Genomic DNA, 7,337 nt, shown 5'->3' with positions numbered 1-7,337 from the left:
TGTTATAAAATTAATGTTTTTGTATTAAATAAAAAACAGTTTTTTGAAAAGAAAAATCAAATTTTAGATTAAAAAAATGATTTTTTAAATAAAAATAGGTTTTATAGGATTTAGTACTATGACGGAACATTAAGCCATCGTTTTAATTACTTTTTTTTTTTCAGTCTTGATCGACTCAATTAATTTCACTTTTGGTACTTTTTTTCCTTTTTTTTTTTGTCACAACAAAATTTTACATTCCCGTGTTCCTCCAATTAGGGCCACGTATGTATGCTGTTTTTTGGAGTCCAATATTATCTTCTATTGAAACCATACAAAATAGTTGTTCCATTAATTTATGCAGCCCACTTATTATTTTCCTTAAGCAATTCCATTAACAACTAATTATACATATTTCATTCTACGAAAAACAAGAACAAAAAAATGCATCAATCCTCAGTGCCATTCCCTCAACACCGTTTCTACACATTTCAATACACGTGTTGCCTGCTTATGCTTACACGACTTGTAAGCATACTATGTTGATAAAGAGAATCCGCACAGAACTTCTCTTTTTTTTTATAAATACAAAATGCCGATGGAACTTATTTGTCTATCTGAGTCCTTGGACACGTCATGGATCATGTGGGTGTCTAAATGTGTCATTTCATCATGGATTATGTCATTATGTGGGTGTCTAAATGGATCATGTGGGTGTTTAAATGTGTCATTTAATCATGGATCATGTGAGTGTCTAAATGTGTCATTTCATCATGGATTATATGGGTGTCTAAACGGATCATGTGGGTGTCTAAATGTGTCATTTAATCATGGATTATGTGGGTGTCTAAACGTGTCATTTCATCATTTTTCGTTAAGTACAAACGAAAAAAATATGTCAGGGACTAATTTATTTGTCAAAAAAAAATTTAAAGATATTTTTGTGTATTAATTTCTTTTAAAAACTAAAGTGTTCGATTTTAATTTCCAGGGACTAATTTAAATAAGGGGTAAGTACTGTTTTGGTCTCTAAAGTTGAGCGTGAAAATCGAAACTGTCCCTCATCTAATTTTCGATTTAGAATAGTCCTTAATGTTTTTTTCGTATTAAAATCGTCCTTTTTAATAAAAAATTTTTTTAAATGACAAAAATACTCTTTTTTTTCACCATTTCATTCTTCTTGTTCTTCTTCTTCTTCCGGGAGAATTGTTCTTCTTCCATTAACAAATTTTTCAATTACAGATTCAGAATAATTTCAGAAGAACAAATTCTTCTTTCATTAACAAAACTCAAAATTTCAAAATTTTAAATACAGTTAACAAAATCCAATTACAAGAATTAAAAATATCCAAATTCATCTTCAATTACAAAAATAAAAAATCTATAAATTTAGAAAAATAAGAAACATATTAGAAAACAAGAACAGATTAGGAAAATAAGAAACAAGAACAAAATAAGAAACAAAAACAAGAAATAAGAACAGATTAGGAAAATCCATAACATCATCAAATTCAATGGCAAATTAAAAAATAGAAGAATCAGAAATAGATGCAACAGATGCAGAAAAAGAAGCAAATTCAATAACAAAATTCAACAGATGCAGAAGAAGAAGCAAAATTCAAATGCAATAGCAAAAACAGATGCAGAAGAAGAAGCCGAAGAAGAAGGAGATGCAGATGCAAATGCAGAAGCAGAATCAGAAGCAGATGCAGAAGAAGAAGCAGATGCGAAAGAAGAAGCAGACCCACTCGCGCATCTCCTCTCTTCGCTGTTCTGCTTCCCCGACGGCAACTCGTGGGCGAATCAGCGGTGACGGCTCAGCAGCGTGGTCTCCCTCCAAGGCCCGATGACGACGCGACGGCGGCGGCGAGCCCTAGCAGCGCTGGCAACGGGCAAAAAGAAGTGATCCGATCCAAGCCCAAAGTGAATTTCAATTCCCTCCATCTTGCCTTACCAAAAGCAACGTTCCCCTCCTCTCTGACCAAGTCAAATCACAGCTTCAGAAAAGTAAAAAAGAGAAAGAGAGAGAGCTTCTTCACCAAGCTAGTCACCAAAGAAGCAAGAGAGAGAAGGATTAAGCTTGAAGCTCAGAAATCAAATCTGAAAATCCAAACCAAATCAAGTTTAGGTTATAGGTAAATCATTTCCTCTTACATGCAACTCGGTCTCATCTCTTCTTCCCAACTCTCTGCTCTATCCGAAATGGGATACAAAGGAAAGATGATTTCTGTTCTTCCCTGCTGTGTATCTACGGTCTTAAACATGACTTGGGGACCAAGTTGGTTTTCAAGGGTTCAGATTAAGTTGACCATTGGAAGACTGTTATGGTTGCTGATTTATGGCTTTCGGTCAAGATGAGGAAGTCAGAAGCAAAGTTTCTAATCTGGAGATTAAGGAGAAAAGTGAATCTGTGGGTTGGTGAAGCTCAAGGTTCAAGGTGTTGACCTTAGAAGAAGAACCAAGCAACATGCAAGGAGATAAAAGAAGCTTGCTGTTCATTCAGAAGGCAAGGAGAGAAAACCAGAGTGTGAGAACAGTGTTCTGTTAAGAAGTTCCTCTACTTGGATAATGCTTTCTTTCAAAGAAGTATTCTGCCAATACTGAAGAACTGCATCTGAGGTTTGCGAATCTGGTTTTGCACATAGCAAAGAGGCTGATGATGAAGTCAATCTCCTTCATGTTTTACAGATTGTAATGTACTTTTCTATGTTTATCTTTCTGTAATTTCTTGTGAGAAAAGGCATTGTGAGAAAGCTCAAGTAAAAGCCATGAGTGGAAAAAGGCTGAGTGATACACTTGAGAGAAAAGCCTAGAGTTATTTTCAGATTTCTTTAGGTATGTCTATGTCTTGTATCTTGTACCTGTGAGGTATCCCTTTCTTAGTTGGGTTAGCACTAAGACTGATTAGTTAGGTATTAGCATAGCCAATGTCAAGTTAGGTTAGAACTTGAGTGTGAAAGGATTGGGTCAATCCTGTGAAATTGGTGTATGTAATACTGTTAACTATAGTAAAATTCTTCCATAGTTGTGGAGGAGACTGGATGTAGGTTGCATAGCACAAGGCAACCAAACCAGGATACATGCTGGTGTTAGCTTTTCTCTTCTCTGCTGAGTTCTGTTTTCTGATATTCATGAGACAAAAATAAATTGTCTCATAAATTTTCGCTGCTGAGTTCAAACAGAACCTGAATTGAAAGTTTGTTTAAAAGGGTAATAACAACAGCAAAAAGGAAGGCATAGATTCAACCCCCCTTCTCTAAGCCTACCACAATCTTCAATTGGTATCAAGAGCTAAGGTCTCAAGAATCAAGCTTAACCGCTTGGAGCAAAGATCCAATGGCGAACAACTTGGGCACAACCACAGTTGCCTACACCCTCACTGAAGGCCAGTCAAACAACCGGTCACCTTTCTTCAATGGGAAGAACTACTCCTACTGGAAGGAAAGGATAAGGATTTTCATCCAATCCATTGACTACAACATATGAAAGATTGTTGTGAGCGATCCCAAGATCCCAACAAAAATAAGTGCTGATGGAGTGGTGACTCCAAAAGAAGAAGCTGAATGGAATGAAGATGACAAGAAGAAGATAGAGCTGAATGCTAAAGCAATCAACCTTCTTCACTGTGCTATCAGCTTTGAAGAGTACCGGAAGGTGTCTAGATGCAAGACAGCCAAAGAAATCTGGGAAAAACTCCAGGTTACACACGAAGGCACCAAACAAGTAAAAGAAACGAGGATTGATATGCTGCGAAAAGAGTACGAGATGTTTAGCATGAAGGATGGAGAAAGCATTGATGAAGCGTTTGAGAGATTCTCAATCATAATCAACAACCTTGATGCTATGGGTACAAACTATGCAGAACAACCCTGGTGAGAAAACTCCTTAGAAGCCTCACAAAAGAATGGGAAAACACTGCCACTGTTCTAACCGAGAGCAACAACATAAGTCCCATAACCTATGATGAGCTGAGAGGAAAACTCCTTGCCTATGAAGCCACACACACAAACACAAACTCAAAGAAAAAGGGAATAGCCCTCAAGTCACAAATAGAACCGAAAGAGAGTGAGTCTAGTGATGGTATTTCAAATGACGAGCTTTTGTTTTTTGCTAGGAGATTTAGAAGGATGATGAAGAACAAGGGCAAATACAAGGGTTCAAGTTGAAAGGAGCACAAGATAGACTTGAGCAAGGTGACGTGCCATCATTGCAAGGAGGCTGGACACTTCAAGCTAAATTGTCCAAAGCTCAAAAGGGAGGACAAAGGAAAGAAGAAAAGGAAAAGAGTACTCATGGCAGCTTGGGAGGATCTTGAGAATGACTCAAATGAAGAAGAAGAATCTGAAGGAGATGACAAAGACTGCTTCATGGCTGGAAACAACAATCTTGATGAGGTAAACTATTATGATTTGACCATTGAGGACTTGCATGCTATTATTGATGATCTCACCTTAAACACATTAAAACTGCTTGATAAATACAATGAATGCAGATCTGAAAGAGATGTGTTAAGAGCTGAAAATGATTTTTTTAAAAAAAAGGTGAAGGAAACTGAATGTGCTTTGGACATCATTGAAGAAAACAGATTTCTAAAATCTGAACTTGAAAAATTAAAAGGAAAGCACATTGTGGATCCTTTTCATGAGTTAATTGCTGAAAATGAAAGATTAAATGATATGATAAAAAGGCTGAATGGTGACTTAGCAAAATTTGCTCAAGGTTCTAGTAACTTGGACAAATTACTTGCAAGTCAAAGACCATTGTTTGAAAAATCTGGTTTAGGTTACATAGCCAAGGAAGATGCAGTTTTCAACACTTCCTCTATAAAATTTGTGGCTTCTTCATCAAATACTAAACCTATACCAAACAAATCGGGTATTGGATATGTTTCAAATTTTGAAGAAAAATTTGATGAAGTATACACAAGTGAAACTGAGCCTTCACCAAGAACTGATCCGAGTTCAAACCGGCCAGGTTTGGGTTATATTTCAAAAAATGAGGCTACTTTCAAGAAACCATTTTTCTATAACAAAACCTCATTTTCGAAAAATCCAAAGAGTTTTAAAAATTCTGGTGAAAACATTTTTGCAAAGAGGAACAATTATAACAAAAATCAGTTTGTTAAAGGAAATGCGTCTCCTCCAAAAAACCAAAAAATTTCAACTATTTAATCACTTCAAGCAATTTAACTCACCTAAGTTTCAGCGACATACATCAGAAAATTATTGTGTTAATTGCAAGAAAGTTGGTCACTCATATGAACAATGCTTCATTGAAAAGAGAGTTGTAGGAAACAAAGTCTACAATGTTGTTTGTGATTTCAATGCACTTGGGCAACCAAGATGGATTAACTTCAAAGGATCCAAATTAATTTGGATACCTAAGGCTACTTGAAACTCATCATGCAGATTTGCCTAGCATCCAAGAACAAAGAGGACATGTGGTACATGGATAGTGGATGTTCAAGGCACATGACTGGAAGGTCAACCTACTTCATCAAACTAAACAAGTATGATGGAGGTTTTGTGACCTTTGGAGATGATGGTAAAGGTAAAATCATTGCTATTAGAAAAGTAGGTAATGAGCAATCTACTTTCATTGATGATGTAATTTTGGTATGTGGTTTGAAGCACAATCTTTTGAGTATAAGTCAGCTGTGTGATTTAGGATATTTAGTGATTTTCAAAAGATTTGAATGCTGTGTTGTTAATGAAAAAACAAGTGAAGTGATGTTTGTTGCCAAGCGTTTTAATAATATGTATGGACTTACTCTTGATGAACTAAAAGATCAAAATGTAGCTTGTCTTCACTCTAAAGAATCTGAAAAGTGGTTATGGCACAAGAGATTGGGTCATGCAAGTATGTTTCAAATAAACAAACTTGTTAAGAAAGAATTAGTAAGAGGTCTTCCTTTGATAAAGTTTGACAAAGACATCACTTGTGATGCTTGCCAAATGGGAAAACAAATAAAATGTTCATTTAAACCAAAGAAAGACATCTCTACTAAAAGACCACTTGAGTTGCTACACATTGATTTATTTGGTCCAACAAGAACTCAAAGCCTAGGTGGTAAACATTATGGTTTAGTAATTGTGGATGACTACACTAGGTTTGGTTGGGTTTTATTTCTTGCACACAAAAATGAAGCCTTTTCGGCCTTTGAACCTTTTTGCAAGAAAATTCAAAATGAAAAGGATTTGAAAATCTCTTCTATAAGGAGTGATTATGAAACTGAATTTGAAAATAATTTGTTTGAATCCTTTTGTGAGAAATTTGGAATATCTCACAACTTCTCTTGTCCAAGAACACCACAACAAAATGGTGTTGTGGAAAGAAGAAATAGAAGCATACAAGAGATGACAAGAGCTATGCTTTGTGAGAGTAATGTTCCAAAATTCCTTTGGGCTGAAGCGGTAAACACAGCTTGCCACATTTTAAATAGAACAATCATAAGGAAATTTTTGAAGAAAACTCCTTATGAACTTTGGAAAGGCTACCCGCCAAACTTAGATTACTTGCACATCTTTGGATGCAAATGTTTTGTTTTAAATAACAAAGAAAATTTGGAAAAATTTGATCCAAAGACTTATGAGTGTTTGTTTGTAGGATATTCCACAACTAGTAAAGCATATAAGGTTTATCATTAAGATGCTAGAATTATTGAAGAGTCCATACATGTTACATTCTGTGATACTAACTTGGTACAAAGCATTTTAGAAGATTGTGATGCAGGAAATCAAGCTCAAAAGGAAGTTGCAACTGTGCAAAATCAAGAGAAAGGACATTCTGGTCAAACTGAACCAGAAACTACAACTGCTGAAAATTCGAGAGACAATTCCATTTTGTCTCATGAATCTGAAGGAAATCCTGAAGCCAGCAGCACCCAGAATCCCTTGGTATCTCAATCTGCATCCAAGTCCACTAGACCTCGTGAATGGAGATTCTTGAAGAATTATCCTGAGGAATTTGTCATTGGAGACGTCTCTCATGGAGTGCAAATAAGGTCTTCCACTAGAAAGGCAAATGAAGGATCAAACATTGCCCTTCTTTCACAAATTGAGCCTCAAAATGTCAAGGAAGCACTCAGTGACCCTTCTTGGGTTAAAGCTATGGAGGATGAGCTTCTTGAGTTTGAAAAGAACAAAGTGTGGACTTTGGTTCCAAGGCCAAGTGGAAAGAAAGTGACCGGCACCAAGTGGATATTTCGAAACAAGTTGGGAGAAGATGGCAGCATTGCAAGAAACAAGGCAAGGCTTGTGGCACAAGGATATGACCAAGAAGAAGGAATAGACTTTGATGAATCCTTTGCCCCTGTTGCCCGAATGGAAGCCATAAGACTTCTCTTAGCTTATGCTGCA

This window comes from Arachis ipaensis, chromosome B03, assembly GCF_000816755.2.
Source record: "Arachis ipaensis cultivar K30076 chromosome B03, Araip1.1, whole genome shotgun sequence".
NCBI lineage: Eukaryota > Viridiplantae > Streptophyta > Magnoliopsida > Fabales > Fabaceae > Arachis > Arachis ipaensis.
The sequence above is the reverse complement of the archived record's forward strand: the minus strand, read 5'-3'. Positions refer to the sequence as shown.